Source organism: Colletes latitarsis, chromosome 6 (assembly GCF_051014445.1).
Source record: "Colletes latitarsis isolate SP2378_abdomen chromosome 6, iyColLati1, whole genome shotgun sequence".
Lineage (NCBI taxonomy): Eukaryota > Metazoa > Arthropoda > Insecta > Hymenoptera > Colletidae > Colletes > Colletes latitarsis.
In genome coordinates, this window is record NC_135139.1 from 4,600,790 (window position 1) to 4,618,718 (window position 17,929).

Genomic DNA, 17,929 nt, shown 5'->3' on the forward strand with positions numbered 1-17,929 from the left:
CAGTTTTAGGTTGAAAATTTTGTAAGATAGTGGAATAAACATTCCAATGTTACCACATTTACGTGTATCAATGAATAAAAATGAAAAAAATAATAACTTTTGGTTATAAATATTATTGTACCACAAAAACATTAACTGTGAGAGATGAGAAAGAATACAAGCATCAAATGATTTGGAACCAACAACTTAAGACAATTCCTTAATCGATTGACATTTATAAACTAAAGTTGGGCGTACAAAGATACTGGGTATTTAATTATAAAGAATTATAAAAGCACGAAGGTTGTTTTAAGTATAATGTTCGCAGTGCGTGCGCGCAGCAACTAACGCACAAGAATGTTTTATACAGGGTGTTCGGCCACCCCTGGGAAAAATTTTAATGGGGGATTCTAGAGGCCAAAATAAGACGAAAATCAAGAATACCAATTTGTTGATGAAGGCTTCGTTAAACAGTTATTAACGTTTAAAGTTTCGACCGTACTGAATTTTTTTCTCGAAAATGCGCAAGATCTCGGGAATATGTCTATCCACCAAAAATTATTGTAATTGACCCCCGCAATCGATAATAATTTTTCCAAAACGATTGGAAATGTTTTTTTTTGTCGAAAAATTTAGACACCTACCCCCCCTGTCGATTTTCCTTAAAAATTCCTTTTTCATTTTTAGTCATTTTGTTTGACACCCTGCAGAAAAGTTGTCTAATACTTTTTTGTAGGCATCCATGACCTCTACTTCAGAAAAAAGTTTCATTGAAATATATTCAGAATTGTAGGAGTTATGGCTGTTTGAAAATTGGACCATTTTCATGGGGTTTTTCTCATTTTGCGGGGTCAAAGAGCAACTTGTCGAATATTTTTGCGATTTGTACATATTCTCCATCAAAATACGCGTAGTTTGCTTTTTTAAACATTAAAATCGTCCGATCCGTTCAGAAGTTATGACGTTTTAAAGATTCGCATGAAAATCCGGGTAGACATTTCTGGCCAGAAATTAGATTTTCGGTAAGGAATTTTTTTCTCGAAACTGAGTAGGATTTCGGGGGTATGTCTGTTGACCAAAAATGCTTGCAATTGACCCCTGCAACTAAAAATAATTTTTCCATGACGATTCGAAAGTCTTTTTTTCACCCAAAACTTTCAGCACTTATCCGAATTTTTTTCTCGAAAATGGTTAGTATTTCGAGGATATGTCTATTCGCCAAAAATGATTGTAATTGACCCCCACGCTCGAAAATAATTTTTCCAGAACGATTTGAAATTGTTGAATTTAATTGTTAATAACTTTTTAACGAAGCCTCCATCGAGAAATTGGTATTCTTGATTTTCGTATTATTTTGGCCTCTAGAATCCTCTATTAAAATTTTTCCCAGAAATGGCCGAACACCCTGTATACGCTCGTTGTATAATCGGTACACTCTCATGTACATATTCGTTTATACGTAGAAGTGGCTCTTTTCATTCTCTCCAAGCGTGTTGTATTGCATTAAAATAGAAAGGAAAAATACGTCGGCTCAAATTACAACACTCGATTAAAGATCGTTCATTAACCTCAATTAACAATCAATACTATATTCCACAAGTTTTCCATAGTTGCTATCATTCTGTAGAAAAACTTAGTACTGATATATATAATTGTATAATAATAATAAATAATGTAAATTAGACTCTGAATAGTAAAATATTCAAATCAATACAGGTCATAGATTCATACTAAAAAATAGTTTTAAAATATACTAAGAACGTAATAATTTAATTTTATTTCTGTGGGTCAACTAACAATTTTTTTTTATTAAGGGGATTGGGGAAATATGAAGTACAAGAAATATTGGTCTAATGCATCTGTTGCAACGTTGAAAACAGTAGCACAAGTAGAAATATCGAGTAATGGAGAGACACATCAGTGCAGATAGCATATGTGTATCGTAAGAATTTTCTCGAAAACAAAACGACGTATGAAAACATTTTATTCCGTATTTTCGATTCACTTTTTCATGTAGAATGACCATAATGACATATTGCCGATTTTAACGCAGTTAACAGACACCCTGTTTAACGTGTTAGTAAATTAAGTAAATAGTAATACAGTGACTGAAAAAACAAAATCACGAATATATGACATCGACCAATAATTAATGATCGATAAGGACACGTAAACGAGCTAACAGCTTTCAACGAGTTAATAATTTTCACCTGTCGATTAATGATAAGAATACTCCTCTCCTTGAATTAATCATTCTGTCAGGTACAGTGCACCTACAAGTACCTACTATCAATACTTTTAAGATAGTAATTCAATGGTTTGAAAAGTAGGCATAACTTTTCTCGCGGAACATAGTATCGTTGTTAACGCGTTATTTATAATACACACGTAAACATGTAATTCTAAACTTATAATATCACATGGATTTGACTTGTTATTTCTGATAGTCGAACTTTCCGATTGTAGATCCTCTTACAATCGACATTTTGATTAATCGATGTTCCAATAATCGACGTTTTATTATACTTATCCTTGAAACAGAGGCTATCTTTCCTTTTAAAGGAAATATTTTCTTCTCTTTTCCTCCTAGATTTAACGTCGCATCAACATCTCAGTCATTAGCGTAAAAAATACGGTGCTATTATTTTATATAATTAATATTAAATTTTGTGCCATGAGTAGCTCTAAAGAATTCCATAATGATTTTGATGAAATCCTTAGATATTAAGGTCGTGTAGGCTCCGACTGTGTTCGTGGAGCCGTTTTATTTAGTAAATAGAAGGTTTGATACTATTTACAACACTTGAATTTATTTACAATATTTACTTTGGTGTTAACAGTTTAATTTCAATGTCCTTGGTTTGATTCTAATTTGTAACAGTTCTTATGGTGTTCTTGTAGTGTTCCTTGATGGTGTTCTTACTTATTCTAACTCTAAAAACTCATGCCCCGTGTTTTTAAACACATTCCAAAATAGGTGGAGATTTGGAATCGCCAATCAAACGCCTGCCCATCCCTCGTGGGCTAGTCCTCAAATATTTGAAATCCCACCCACTGAGGGTGGTGCAGGGATAGGTGTCCGTGGTCCCAAGGGCAGGTATGGTCCCGAAGGATAGTTCCTTTACGGCGTTATGGTGCATTGTACCAAAAAATTGCCAAAGTGCTAATTAAGTAATTTAACTAATAAGGTGTACGCTAAATTGATATATTATTCACTAACTGAGGTCCGTTAATAAATGTTGGGAATTCCCAGCAGTCATATTCAATTGGATGTCAACTTCATCTTTGCTGGTCAAATTTTCTGCATTCATATGGTTTGTTGTTAACAATTTTTTCTTGCAAGGAAACATTGTTTATATTCCAAGAACTACATTTTTATTTAATCAACTTAGAACATTAGGGGGAATTGTTTGTGCAAGTTACACGAAACTACTGGAAATCATATGCACTAGATTTACTGCAAATACATAACGTGGAACAGACAATCTACATCCGTGGAACATTTCAGTCCATATGTCATGAGAAAAGGGACGCTCGAGACAGAAAACTTGGAAATCGCTATTTTAGGTACGACATTCATTCCGGGTATCACATGTTTTTCCACGCAGATATGTCCCTAAGGAAGAGGGCTATCAGTTTACTGGGCTCTCCGCCAATACATATGCAATCACATTCCTCTTCTAACCCAGCGAGTACAGTGACGGATACGTTGGCGTGAGGGTCGAACCTGTAGGCTATTTACTTAATCAGCGTCCGGGGTAAGATCGAGGGAGCACGAAAAAGGGCATCCGTCCGTTGCGGCTAGCAGAAGTCGTAAACTCCTGACAAGCAGCATTAAATCGTGCAGAATCCAGATAGGTTTGCGGTTACGAGAAGGATACAGCTATATGAATACACTTGTAAAGGGTGGCCCGTACCTACGTCAATCGTCACATTCATTTTTATTCTTAACTTTAAAATATGCATATTGGGGCATTTAATATAGATTACCGACATAATTTGTATTGCATTCTTTTTTAATAGTATTGTATTCTTTTTGGTTTTAAATTTGGTTAAAGAAGTACATATATTTTTAAGATTGATAAATCTTCAACCAGTAACGTCCCATTTTAGTATTACTAATGACAATGTGAAGTCTGTTTGACGTATCTTAAAATAATGGTTTATAAAGTCGTTTCATTATATTGTAATATTTTCCAAATATAATATAATTTTTGTATCCAAAATGAATGTGATTTTTGATTCTTTATATTCTGTAAAAAACAGCAGAGTGTTATTACACATAAGCAAATAAATTAATATGTTACGCAAACTATTACAGAAAATGTAAGCTGTTATTTAAAAATGCGGAGAAGACATTTCTAGTTATGTTAACAAATTTATATTCAGATAAAGTTTCAGTATTTCGGTATTAACACAAATATCAGATTTTAAGAGAAACTAAAAATAAATAATTAGTAAAAAGAAAAGTATAGATTTCTTCATATATTCTTCGTATACCCAAAAGTAAAAAGAAGGAAAGAAAGTATTTTACAGAAGCTATTTATTACAGGCTTCTTGTTTTACTAATGAATTGTAACTGTCTTATACGTAGTTTTATCGTAGCTATAAAACCGTATTTTCATTTACGATCAAAGTTCTTGAAATGTTTACATTAAGAAATTTGTAAAATTATTTAGAGGACAGAACAATCTTCCTTTACAAAAAATATTTGATAAGATAAACATAACATGTAGAATATCTATCCTAGTATTGAAATTATGTCTTATAACAGTTAAATTATTGGCAATATATGTGTTTACATCTAATAAGAACATCAAACAAAAATTAAATAAAGAATTCAATAAATTGTAACTCTCCGTAGAATGAATGTTAAAAGAAAATAAAGAAAACTAACGGATCCTAAAAAAATTCTTCCATACATATAACTATACTTATTAATCAATTCAAGAAAATACTCGATAAACCATACGATATCATAAATGAATTGGTGAAATCTTTTGCTAAAGTTATAATTCTCAGTATGAAATATGTTATATCTGAATGTAATGATTTTTATCATGGTAAAAAAGAAACACAAAATGAAAAATGATGTGAACGAGATAATGAACTCAATGGAAAACATATTGAAACTTATCAGTGTTTTAAAGGACATTAATGTATATGTATAATGTGATCTAAAATAAGAATATGTAAGTTATTGATGGTCACTCATAACCTTACTTGTTAATGCAATCTTAAATAAAATAAAAAATATGTATACGTAAATGCACGAATATGTGTACGTTTGATAACGTGATTCCATTTAAAGGACTGAATGAATCTCAATGAAACTTTATATTTCATGTATTTTCACTTTCGTCTTATCTTATCTTGTACAATCACTCACTAAGACGATTGTCATTAGTAGCTGAACACCCTATATATATGTAGATAGCTTGAGGTAGAAGAAAGAAGTTCAATTCTGTAAAATTTCATACAGAAAAAAATTTGTGTGGTTTGCAGGAGATAAAAAGAAAATAATCTTTGATTTGAAATGTCTTTTAACCAAACATTCTTATTAATACGGATAATGCAGATTCTACTGTAGTTCTATATGAAGTGAACAATAACATTAGGAATGAAAGAAGAAGGAAATCATTGCATGAATATTCGTCATCTTATAGTTCTATCGCGAAGCGTGCGCATCGAATATAGAAATACTATCGTTTATAGAACACATTCGAACGAAACGCGTGATGGTACCCAAAGCATCGCGGAAAATTTAATCGTTCTAAGCTTAAATAATGAAATCGAACGCATAAATTATACTTACAACATGGAGGTATTTTCGGTTGAAATTTCATGGAATTACGAGCGATAAATGATACTTGGAAACTGCGCTTTTCGCAAGGAACACATTGTAGAGTATTACATGTAGATAGATCGCATAAAGGAAGGGTTAACCGCATTATTTCGCTGAATAACGATGGAAAGCGTTTGCGGTGTTCGGGCGTGCGGGCAATCAGAAATAGAGGCAGCCGGTACAGCACGTGTAATTGAACGGGACTTAATTAAAAGTTGCATATCTTCGTTTTTCCAAGTTGTATTCGTCGTGGTCATCGGAATGACACACACTAGTCGCGTTACGAGATAAAGACCGACAGAATGGGTTCATTTCTGAAAGGAAATTTCATCGCAGTCGGCAGTATGGCGACGACACAATATAGAAGTGTAAGGAGAAACAGAGATGGAAGAATGAAAATACAATCCAAAATGTCTCTACCATAGAATAGAACAGCAAGAAAAGATTTTTATTCCCTCGTTTCTCGATGTAGCGAAGTGTGTCGCCTGTTTCTTGTATATATCGGGAGCCATCAACAATATTTGGGACAACAATAAACGAGAAAACGTACTACAATGAAAAATAACTTTCCAAAGCACTTGAGGTTTGAACTTTTGTACAAAGGCAGGCTATTTCGAGATCCACTGACGTTATACAGCAGATTAGCGTTTGAATTATCTGTGCACAGCACGAAATAACCGTGGGGATGCGTACAATATAGGCAGGGTTCGCTGTTGAGTGTCCGTAGCGTGGCTCATTAACGTAAATGATTTTTCGACCGCACTACTTGCCACGTAGACAGTGGCGTTACTGTATCTTTAATGAAAATACGGGTATTAACCTAAGCATTAGCTCCGCGGTTTAAAACAAACGGAAGCTTTAAAAATGTCTTTGTGAGATCTGTATTCTGTCAGCCTCCATAAGTCCTGTGAGTGATCAAAAGTTACTCACCATTGTCCTCGTTCTACTTATTCGTGATACCACTGTGGCGGTTATTGTTTCATCACGACGTTTCCGCAATTACATAAGAGGAAAATCACACATGTGATCGCAGGCATTCTAACGTTTTTTTTACTTTCGCAAACCCCTGTACGGGCCCGGTCATTCTGATGAACATTTGGTGACCAGGCCTGAACGAGGATGTTTTCTCATTCTATAGGTTGACAAGTGAACGATACTTTGGATTTCTTTTTGAAGAAAGTTTCTAACACATTAAAATAAAACTTTTTGTGCTAATTACAATTTAATAAATAAATACAATTTAGTCTGATTATAAACTAGTTATTAATAATATCCCGGTATTCATTCAATCATTAGAAATGAAATATACCAATAGATTATTATTCTATATGAATTTCATCTAAATTCAGTGAACACCAAATTTGAAAAGATACAATAGGTTTTACTACAAGTTTAGATTGTACCATTCCATATCCACCAATAAGAATAAAGACAAATTAATATTAATGATCAAATATTTCCTACTTGATTACATACAATTGTTAATATTATATCTCAGCTTTGTATTAGAAAACAAGAGTTTACATATTTACAGGTAACCAAAATCATGATTCGAACGATTCATTAACTTTTGAGATATATTCATTAGTGTTAAAAAACAGAGTGAAAGTTTCAATCTATTCACTATGCAATAAGATTCCATACTGAATTTCGATTTTAGCTACGTTCTGAATTAGTTCTCAATGTAACAACAGTAAGATAGGTATATAAAATAATAGGCACATGTATATAAAAAGATGTTTCATTATTACATTTTATTAGTGATTTTTAGATAAAGGAATTTATCTGTGTATAGTTTCATAATTGCTTTATATTTTCACAATGAGTATCAACATGTGTTCACTCTACAACGGTTTGTACGAGAAAAACGGAACGCTTGCGAATAAACATGGTCTGACCGCGGAGACCCATCCACGTAGGTACACACATACAATCTCAACTGTGACAAAACTATAATACACGAAATACAGAGATGTCGTGAATAGTACTTTAAGAGTAGCGACACTACGGCCTAGTAACTTAGCACCACACAACGTTAACATAGCCCATAGATACAGTGAAATGAGCTCCGAGTATTTGTGTCTAAGAGACGCCAAAGATTGTTATAAATAAAGTTATATTAAAATCACAAGCAAGCATGTATTAATTATACATCCGTTTTGGCGAGGTAAATGAAGCTAAATAAGAAGCAAGCAAATGTTCTAACACATTTCATAACAATATATACACAGAATAGTTTTATGGTCTATGTAAGTTTTATAAATATGTTTTTGAAAATTTTAGTATTTTGAGCTATATGTCGTTTTTTTTTGCGCCTTGAGTGTAACTTTTGCATTAGTTGCATTTTTTATTTAAGTTATATGTTTTTCTGTTATTTGGTATCAATTGTTTCGATAACTCCTAAAGAAATATTTTTCTTTTACAATTTTTTTAAAGAAGAAATACGCTATTGTCTTTTCGAGCTAAACAAATTTTGTTTTACATAAAATCTTTCGAACTGAATTCAAAGTCACTCAGTTTAATAAATTTGAAATAAATTTGATGTACTAGATAAATAGATAATTTGTAGAGGAATATTATTTCAGATTAATCTTTTAGATTTTATGGAATTATGTATTTGTTATTTGGAATACTTCATAAGCAACACGATCAGTACAGCATAAGCTGGAATATCAATGTAATTCATAAGCAGAATTAATATTCAGCGTTTAGCGCTTCTACGGCACGAGTACTCTGTAAAGTGTTTATCCAGTGTCTATACTAGTTTTAGTCGAGTTATAACACGTATTTATTTCTAGATTAAAATTATTGTTTTGCGGTCCAATTATATAATATTATGCTCCTGGCGTAAACTATATGTATAATAGAAGGCACTATAAGACATTTTCATAGTCTTGGTATATTGATACTATTATTAAATCTTGGGTAAAAAAGACTTTGTCGAATCTTTAAAAAAAATCTTTAAGAAAAATGGTATTCTTCGGTGGATCTTCAGTTAACATAATATTAGTAAAAAATTATTCGTTGTTATTATATAGCCACATTATTTCCAAAAGCTATTTCCATTTCTCTAGTATTCCAAGTGTTACTTAAATAAATGTCAGAATTACATTTTGAAAATATAAAAAATATTCAAGATTTCAAAAATTCGAGGATCTCACTCCTAGAAATTATGAATAGATTACGTAGTACGAAATTCTACTAATTGTTGAACCTTAATATTACCTACTTTGAATTTAAAAGTTTATGCAAATGTGCTTCTCTATCGTTCATAGAATCGATTGAAACTACGTAATACTGTTGTTTTAATTAACAAATATGTATTAATGTTTCTTACTAAACTTTGTTTTTCTCTTTCATATCTGTATTAAATCGGAATTTGTTTAAAATACTTTTTTCAAAGCCCACATTTCAGCAAATTGTGCAACAGTACTGTATTCATATTATAAATATTCAAAAATATCAAGGTTTAAGAAATATACTCTAAAATTTTATATTAAAATTTTTAATTATTTGCTTTTCTATAGTTCTCTTGCAGTAAATTCTATTTAAAAATCACTTTCTTTGCAAATAAGAGTTCCCCTTTGAAAAGCATATCATTTTTCTGTAAAATTTTACAATTCTTCTTTCAAGCATTTGTATTATAAAAATATTCAATATTATTTTCCGTTGTAGTCTTGATCATATCTAATCAGAGATACCGAAAGAACATTTTCTTACTGTTGGATTTCCAAACCATCTCACGATGTTACAAAAAATCATCTTCAGTGACGACTGTATATGTCTAGAGTTTCGTTTTAGTTTTGGCCTTGGGTTCTACGAACTCATGGTGTTTATTATACAAAGATATCACCTTCTGCAGGTGAACTGCACAGTTTAGAAGTAGATCTCATAGAGAACGGATCTCTAAGATATACCTTTACGTATTTGATAAAAATGAAATTCTACTATTAAATATTTTGTTGTTTAATTTAAATCATATGTCCCATAGCCCTACAATTCCAATACTTACGATTATATGTTCCTTTAATAAATTAATATTTCTATATAAAAAACAAACATATTTTCTCAAAATATTTAGAAATAAATGTGTAAAATTTGACAGAGATACTATCCACAATATTTGGGGTAAGAATCCGTGATAATACGGCTCTTTTTACAATAAAAACACCTTTAACTCGGAATTAATATTTCTTTCTTCCTGCATTACGAATAGCAGATTGTCAGGAATGGAATGGAATTCTTGGGATGCGATATCGAAATCAAAAGGCATCGGCATTTAAGTACGATGCGAATTTATGTCGCGCACGGTTCGAAAGTGATATTTGTGGATGCAATAAAATCTCGTGTGCGTTGCCACGGCCATTTCCTATATTTGCGGTGCTCTGCTTCCGCGTGCCACGGAACGAAAAGTGATAACGCGATTGTGTCACAACCCATCGATTACGGGACGCGAACACCACGGGCTACGTTCCGTCAACCACGACTAACGCTCTCAGCCCTGTCACTATTATGCGTCCGGTCTTTCATCCGTTGTATTACGATTATCACGGTCATATATACAGTAGACAAGAGCCACCAGGAACATAGAGAGGTAGTGTCAGACGAGGCCCTATTGTCAGCCTCGGCTCGACATGTTGGTAACGAGCCGTTTGTTGCTACAAACTGCGCGTACGTGTATCACGGGTGTACCGTGCAATTTAGCGAGTCACAACCTGATCAATATCTCCGAATAAAGCAAATGAATGGATTTAATCGGCGACATTTATTGATAGAAAGCTCGATTTAACAGCGCGCAATAAAGATTATACATGTTCAGTTGTTTATTATCGCATTTTGGCGATAATAGATTCATACGAACATTCAAATATAATATTGACATTAAAGTTTAGCAAATTTTCTGCGATGTACGTCTCAGTGACATCATTATAACAATACGACCCTCATTCCTGCTATTGATTGTTCTATCAATTACACGCGTTTAACCCTCGGTTGGTACGGTGCCATGTCGATTACATAACCCGTATCGTTGGATCATTTATGACGTTGGTGTTTTGCAAGAAAAATGATTGATAGTATTTTGAAATTGGTTTTTAATTCAATACTGTTTGAACGCGTACGTCACACATCGAACTGACCTTGTGTGTCTAGTTTTAATTTTGGATAGCACTGAATAATTTTAGTTGCATGAATTCGTATAAATAGTTTATTTAACCGACACAGTCAAACTAGTTTCTAACGAAATAGAAAATGAATATTGCTTGCTCGAAAGACAAAGTCAATCTGTCTCAAGGGTAGAAAACTTCCATCAGCTAACCTCGCATGGCTGCTTCCTTATATACAATTTGGTGGTGGTCGCTTCGTTTGATAACTTCGAGGTTTCTTCCAACTTGCGTTCGGTGCCTGGACTGCTCGAATGTTTATTAAAAATATTGATCACAGGCTCTCTGAAGAACAGCATCTACCGGTAACGATGCATTACTAAAGCAGCTATGTGCAGCCCATCGAGGGGCTACTATTGGTCATTCATGACTTATTGCACTGTTTATTGTACAGAAAATTACTTATGTATGTTTAGCGTCGCGACAAATAGTTTTGTCATACACGTTGTTATTGATTGTAAAGAATACATATAACAAAATAAACAAGGGATTTCTTTTAAAACATTAATATTATTAATCATTAAGAATATTACAAAAAAACAAACAAAAAGAAGAATTTATTATGTTTTTCTTAATTACAGTAAAGAATGTAACATAAACGACTAAAATAATATATCAAAACAATAAAAAGGACTAAAAGCCAAACTTTCATCAATAGAAGGAACTATTCTGAACCAAACGTGTTTTTGATCATTACCATTCAGAATTCAAAGCAAAACTAATTTCTTCACACAATTATAGACATTGTAGGGTACGCTGAGAGAATACAGAGAAGTGGAGGTATCGGTAATGCCTTGCAACCATAAACAAAACAACTAAAACAGTTGCAGGTCACCTGTAACCCAACGATACCAACCGAAGGTTAATGTTGGAGAAATAAATAAGTTTTGCTGTAACAATTGTTTCTGGCTAGACCATAGGGGTGCATATTTTTGAACCTCTCTTTGTACGATTTGAAATATGTTTATAATTTATTCATTAATATTTGAATTGTTTATTTATACATGTACATATTCAAAAATATTTAAAAAATTTCATAACTCTTCAGAAGGGGAGAGATCTGTTTGGATCTATCACGGATAGTCCAGTGTCATAAAAGTAGATCAGAAAATGCTTCTTTAGTTGATTATTTGCTATTAATAATAATTAATAGAATCGGAGAATATATATTTCTTCTAGCTGCTTAAGGTGTGTTTATTCAATATTTATCTGTGTATAGCGAGACAAATATTACATTTAAGATGCCTTCGAGAGAACTAAAAATGTCAGTTCATAGTATGATATATAAAAATTTTCTTTTTATTACACTGACACAAGTTTTATAATGGATTGTTCTGTTTGTTTGTAATGTTCACTATTACTTATAAGCCTTTTTTTTTAATTTATTTATATATATATATCACCAATCGTCGGTCATCCTTTGATAACAAAATAATGTTCATAGATCTACATATACAACCTAAATAAATATGAAGATATAAAAATAGTAAGTAGATTACAGAAATATAATAAGACAAAACTCTAATTTAGAGCTTTATAATTAGCGACATGAAGATAAAGAATTTGAAGAACAATTTTCAACGTTTTCAATAGTTATTAAATTAAATATAGTAAATAAACGAATACGTTATTATGAAGCTTTCTTACAATGCAATAAAAATCTGATTCAGAATTTTAATAAAGATTTTCTTTTGTAAAACAATTATTAAAACATTTATTCAATATTTCCTGTGTTAAATGTTCTAGAGAAAGTTACACATTTTACGGTGTATAATATGAGGTTAATTTCCATTTGTTGACATTTCCATAACTTACACTTCGGAACAAAAAGGTAGTATGTATATATTATAGATATTCCTTTATATTTTATATTTGGAAACAACAAAATACATGCCAATATTAATATATTAGTAACTATGGGCATCGCTATCATTATAACTTATTAAATATTACTCACACTACATATTTCGACAAAGTCATACGAATGTAAATACAAATATCATTCGCAAGGCAGACAAAATAATAGCATGAACGTTACATTTTCGCTTCTCAGTTGTAGGTAAGTTACTGAAACATTCGTATCCATGTTTGCCCACAACTTTTGTAATAAATTATTTAGAAGCAAATTTCATATAACACTTCTGGATTAGTCTCCTAAAATATTGTTGTTAAAGTAGAGAACACTCTATAAACAAATTCCCCTTATGCTAGAACTATAAATATGAAAACTTTCACATTTTAGAGTAAAGATGTATGTATTTTGATCCGTTGAATGTCTTTTTATTCTTAACGTTATGCCAGAACGAAAAATGAGTACGTTAAGAGTAATAAGAATAAAAATAAGAAGAAAAATAAGAATAACAATTCTTCATTCATTCTTTGTTTTCATGATAATTTAATTTGAAAACTGTCGGATCGGTATGCGTGCGATTGAATATGAGTTGCTCTGATATGTCTGGCTACCAGCCACTATTTCTACTTACGCTGAAATCCAACTCGTACTCTACTGCAGCCACGGGCAACTGGGGATTTTATTGGTCATAGGGCCATATCTTGCATATTATTGGAATTATAAGGTTATGGAAGAATAATTCTACTACAATTAATCTATTATACAAGGTGTTCCGCATTTTTCCGTACACACTTCAGCAGTGTGTTTTACAAGTAAAAATAAGACTAAAATGTTATATAACAAATAATTCATAAATGATTTGTTAAGAAGTTATGACAAAAATATAAAATCTGATGTTATTTTATTTACTAAACAAACAAATTTATTAAAATTTTGTTTAAAGAGAGCAACTGCTAATTGAGGCGCGAAAAAATAGTTTTTAAGTAGAATCATGTGGATAAGTTAAACATTTCTTTATCAGAGTTTAGTTTCTATCATTTATCTTGGGTGCTGAAGTATTTTTACCTTCGATGATAACTTTTTGTTGTCATAAAATTTTGAACTCTTGTTCAAGTTTATGTTCACTAAATTGCAAAGAAACTCACGATATCGAATGCTTGCAAAAGATTGATTTTATTTTATTACAAATTTTTTTTCTTATTTTAATATCCTGAATCTCAACCGAGTTTCACAGTTCATATTTTTGTTAGAACTTCTTAACAAAGCATTTATGGATTTTATGTTATGTAACATTTTAGTCTTAATTTGACTTGTAAAACACACTGCTGAAGTATGTACGAAAAAACGCGGAACACCCTGTATATTGTCTTCTCGCGGGCCGTTCGCAAGCTGTTCGTCACCGGAAACAGCAGCGTGTTCATACTAGAGCCCGCGAACATCTTACGAACAGTTATAACCCACACACACTTCAAATACGTAAACAGTCCCTTTGATGTACCGCTTTCCGAGCAAACAGTATTCGCTGTTCACTAACGAGCTCGCTGCTCACTAACGAGCTCGCTGCTCGCTGTTCGCTGTTCGTGAAAGTCTCCATACTACTGGCGAGCACAGCCGCGAGCGAATATATCTGCACATAGAGAATTTGTTAACAAATTAGTTCGATTAACTATCATAAGTTTCGCCACTATAGACTATGACAACTAGAAAGTTGCTTTGTTACGATGACATATATGTAGTCACGATACCAAATGTCAGTGCTGTTTTTGTATGGTTGATGGTTATCGCCGCACCATTAAAAACCGATACTGACTTTCTGTAATGACGGTTGTCTTCGCGACATCAGAGATTAGCACCCGCTTTGTTTAGTCGATAATAAACGGTTGCCGCCACAAATGTATTCCGTGTCTGAAATGAATATAAAAGCGGCACTTTGAAAAAGGAATCAGTTTCTTTTTCACTTTATCACTCAACGACTGTTTATCGGCATTCAGCACTATTCTTTGTGGAGCTATTCGATGAACTGGTAACGATAATGATTGTCGTGAGATATCACTTTCTCAGAAAGGCCATATAAAACAGTCAGCCCCTGATACATATAGGTTGGGACTGTTGCGGTGTTAGATTCAAAAGTATCGCCTAATTACAGACGCGCCAAGTGACTGTGTAGCATTATAAAATATTAATAAAGTGCGATTAAACGATACTAAATTTGATAATTCAATTACCTTCGAAAGATATGTTCATATAATATTTTACCAGTGCAAGTTAAACTACATTCCAAATTATTAATGATTTTATAATATAGTAATTTTGTAAACGTCACATTTTATTCTTCAAGATTTATATTTTGTCTTATGTTATATTTAGCAGTATATAAAATTTAATCACTTAATAGAAATATGGCAAGTATAATACTATTAATTTTTCTTATAAAAGTTTTGTATGATTGATATATAATGAAAATATATTGATTATATATAAATTAAATACAATTATGTGAATTTTCTCATCCCTGCTAAAGTGCGTATTTTCTGCATTTTTTGTGCATATACTTTGCATATTCGCTCCATAAACTTCCGCCGTCTAATAATGACACTGACATAAAGCTTTTAAACGTGGTTTTTCTGATACTGTTGATATATATACCTTATATTTATACAGGATGTCCCACAAAATGTACTACTACTGAGCAGAGGATAATTCTACATAAAAAAATAAGACGAAAATGAAGAATACAATTTTTTCTAATAACTCTTCGTTTTTAAGATAATTTAGAAATGTTATAGCCGAATAAGGGAGTTAAATGTGCCCTTGAGCCAAATATGTCATACGATGGATCCATCGATAGAGCATCAGAAAAAAACATTCTGTGCCAAATTTCAACCCTCTATCTTGTTCTGAAGGGTAGTTATAGGGAAAATTCGGATTAGCGAATTTGTGCCTATTTCCCCTATTTAATCGAGTACAAAAATTATGAAAAAAATCTGGTGCATTGTGGTTATCGATATACGTATTTGAGAATTTTTTCCGATTTTTCGATTTTTCGAGACCCTAGACTTATATAATTACTGTAAATGCATATTGTCATTGGTTATGTCCCTGAATTGTTTCAGATTTTTGGCAGGGTGCGCCGTTGTAACAAAAATCAAAAACCGATTTTTTCGGCATTTTTTGCGTAAAAAAGCAACTTATACTTTGAATTTTTGTATTCCCCTTAATGGATAACTATATTCTATGGTTTTAAAGAATTCTATGTTGCGTAGAATGGTGTATAAAATAAAAAAACAAAAATAAATCACTAAATTAAAGGTGCTATGCGTATTATATTTAAAAATATAAGCAGTTCTTACAAGAAGTGTGATGGTGCAGTGAATAAGATGCTTGACTGTGAATACCTGGTGCAAACCTTTTGACGCTGGTTCGCGACCCGTTTAAACTATATCTTTTTTTTATTTTATTAATTATATATTTTTTCAATTGTCAACTATATAACAATGAAAATCTATTTAAAATATTTAAAAAATATTTTCACCTAAAATATACACAAAAACAATTATGGAGCAGTTTCTATTCCATCGTTTCTCTAGCTGCGTAACATTAATACATAATTACGACAGCAACTATTAAAAAATACCGCGTTATAAAAATAGTCGGATTATATTGAGGAATAGCATGTTTTTTTAACAATTCATTTGGAAAACGCTTAAATTTAAACGTTGGACTCCGTGATGAAATAGTAAACAGAATGTCAAGTCAACAAACGGAAAATACATTGACAATAGAAGTCGTGACAAAAAACTGTAACAGACAAAAAGTACCATTTAACATGGATATCTGCGACGGATTTTCTCGATTTTCCACAGATGACAGAGAGAGACTAAAAAATTCTATTTATCGGATCGCATCAGTTATCGCAAGCAGTTTCGTATTTAGCAGAAATAATGGTCCAAGACAACAATATTTACATACATTCCTCAAAAGAAAATAATATCATCATTAAATTCCAAGTAAAATCACACCATAGTAATAGTAAAATGCATGGATGTTACATAGATTATATACCAAACTCGATTGACTATTACGGAGTGAAATGCTATTCCTGTGAAAGTGTTAATGGTAATGACACCATCGAGTGTTGTTCACATATTGCAACTATTATTTATTATTCGTCACATGCTCGATACTTGTCGACAATTATAAGGTTTGCAGAAATATTAAGTAAAATATTCAACGAAGAGCAAGTGGCATCTGTTATTAATGAAGACAGTGATGAAGTCTAAAGACATCAGATATGACTTTATTCAATTTACCTAACGATCATATAGAGGAGTGTTAGTACAAAAAAGTTCATATATGTATTAAGTATCGAAAAATAGAAAGAATTGTATTAATAACAGGAATTAATATGGACATGGATGTATAACGGAAATGGGTAAAAATAGAACACTTTCTCGTCTAAAATATGTAATTTAATCTGTCAATAGATGTAAATATTGTACACGGAGAATTTCGAACTCCAATCGTGCACATCATAAACCTTGTCATCATAATATCCGTAACTATATGTAAAGACTGCTTATGTTTATGCACTGTAAGTAGACCTCGTTTTCACTCCTTGAAGCGTTCTATTTAAGGGTTCATAATATATCTCATTTTTTTAAATTGAAAAAATTCCGTTTGCTGGCACGTTCTGCATCCTTAAAGGATACATGAAATAGAAAAAGCCGATTTTTGTTAGCCTCCAAATCAGAATTTCTCATTAAGAAAAGAAATGAATAGTCCATAAAAAAAAGCAGAGAAGGGATTAGCTGGTCCGTAGGAACAAAGTTAAATATTTCAGTCTTGGCTGTCAATACCGAACCTCGCAGAACCGCATCTTCTCCGCACCCTGTAACTTTCCCCGTCTATGGAAACGTGGGCACGGCCCCCATTGCCGTGATACACTTTCCCGCCTCGGCCGCTACGTGAACAAATTAATTTATCATTTTGTAGCGTTACGGTTAACAGCATTTCGGAGAAATAATGGGCAGTAATAAAGGCACGTACAAAACCTAAGGAACCCCGTACGTCTACGGAAAAAGATAAAGGGAG

At 32.2% G+C, this 17,929-nt stretch overlaps 1 protein-coding gene across 1 annotated transcript in view; it reads left to right on the top strand.

The window, feature by feature from the left end:
• Sema2a (Semaphorin 2a) overlaps window positions 1–17,929 on the top strand; it is a 1,678,677-nt gene that overhangs the window by 362,236 nt on the left and 1,298,512 nt on the right. The window lies entirely within an intron of this gene.